Below are 1,815 nucleotides of genomic sequence, written 5' to 3' on the forward strand. Positions count from 1 at the left end.
CTTCCTCTTTGTTACGTTCCCCTTGATCATGCCCTACCAGGTCAAGACAAGTCTTAACCTCAGAGGTCTAATCCTTGGCAGCGCTCAGCTGTGGCGGCGCTTACTTTTCTCCCCCAAATTGAACAGAGCTTGCAATGAAACCATTTGAAAAGCACAATATCTATTCGCACAAGTCCCACCAAGCCAGGCCCCTACCTGACAATACCCTGGGAAAGGTGTCCTTCTAAGGTTGGTTCCCTTCAGGTGGCTTCCACATGGGACAAAAACTATGAGAATGGCAGCAGACTGTAGCCACCATGCCACCAGCTAGCTGGTCATTGACCAACCCTGGGACGCAGCGCTCCTGAGGAGCTCCACAGCTGGTCCACTAGTCCAATGCTAGATGTGGACTCCAAGAATGCTGTGCTGAAATGGGACCCTTCTGATCACACAAGGGAACACACAAGGGCCTAACCAAGCCGAGCTCCAAAAGATAGGAGCGGACCTCTCAGGGGATCCTCTGCCGTGTCAGTCCCCTTCCTTGGTACCACACGGAGCCCTTGGGCGCCATGCTACCATGAGTCCAACTGTTTTCAAAACGTTTACTGGGTGACCTGTATGTATGCAGTGTGCCCAGTGGGAGACAGGCGTGGTCCCTGAGAAGAAAAATCCCCCAAACACAGTGATAGTCAAAACACCCCGTGGGGTAGAGGTAGGGGTGGGTAGAGTTGAGAAGAATTGGAAGCATCAACCTTGATTTTTCTCCCTCCCAGGCTAGACAAGTGAAAGGTTTAAAAAACCAATCTGTCCACTGCTTTATTTTTCATTTTTAAGTTCTTAGATGGGGCCACCCAACATTTATTCTTTGGAACAAAGTAAAGCCTTGCGCAAACATGTGTACATTGTCTTTATCTCAGAAGATAATGCCCTCTCTATCTAGAAAAGTCTAGAAAGCTTCATGCACCGACAATCTGCATAGTCCTCGGGAAAATGGACAGGGTCATCTCTTGCAGTAGGTGCTGTGTGAGAACCCCTTAAGGCAGGTGCTCAAACTCTAAGGATAATGCGCTTCCGGTTCAGCTGGGACTTCAGACAGGCTCCAAAGAGGAGGTATACCGACCCCGTCTCTGGGTTTTATGGAAACTTGCTTCATCTTTCTGTGTTAGCCTCTTTCAAGTACTGCAGCAACCTTAAAAGGGCACAAGAAAGGGCAATGCTCACTGCTTTCTGGAGGAAGACAAAGATAGACATGCTATTTCTCAACGTTCAAAAAAAAAAAAAAAAAAAAAAGATAGTTTTAGAATATGCAAACCCTCTCTTGTTTATTAGACCTGGCTGACCCATCTCTAGCCCCTTCCTCCCTTCTTCAAGTCCAAGGAAGAACACTGAGTTGTCCCCGTTTCCGCTGGCCCCATTGTTGCTGGCACAACAATCTCCCAGGTGCCAAAGGGACAGGCTTGCCTGATGGACATTTCCACCCCCAACCCCTCAGGAAATGGCACAGAGACATAGGTAAAAGGTGATTTGGATCGACTGCTGTGTCACAAATTGTCAGGATCTGATTTAGAGACCTTGCTTTTGTCAAGAAAGACAGTTGGGTGTCTGCTTTAAAGAAGGACTGGGAATATTTTCATCAAAGGTTTGAATTGAAAAACAGTGGGAGGTAAATATCTGAGATGGTGCCGGGAAAGGCTGGTGAATCTCTGCAATTACTATTAACGGAGGACAGCAGTGGTTCAATGAAGTAATTCAATCTGCTGGCCTACATTTTATCAGACAGCAATTTGGGGGCTCTGACATAAAAGGCTGGCATATATATATATATATATATATATA

The 1,815-nt window shown here is 46.7% G+C and overlaps 1 protein-coding gene and 1 non-coding gene across 2 annotated transcripts in view; both read right to left on the reverse strand.

The window, feature by feature from the left end:
* The window catches only part of AUTS2 (activator of transcription and developmental regulator AUTS2), a gene marked incomplete at its 5' end in the record, with an annotated part of 1,172,671 nt that overhangs the window by 636,444 nt on the left and 534,412 nt on the right, over window positions 1-1,815 (reverse strand). The window lies entirely within an intron of this gene.
* LOC115868024 lies at window positions 1,058-1,181 on the reverse strand. The gene has a single exon (XR_004045382.1). It is a non-coding gene; the product is annotated as a small nucleolar RNA SNORA26 (small nucleolar RNA).

This window comes from Echinops telfairi, unplaced genomic scaffold (genome assembly GCF_000313985.2).
Source record: "Echinops telfairi isolate 266 unplaced genomic scaffold, ASM31398v2 ScPeMD7_5;HRSCAF=22, whole genome shotgun sequence".
Taxonomy (NCBI): Eukaryota; Metazoa; Chordata; class Mammalia; order Afrosoricida; family Tenrecidae; genus Echinops; species Echinops telfairi.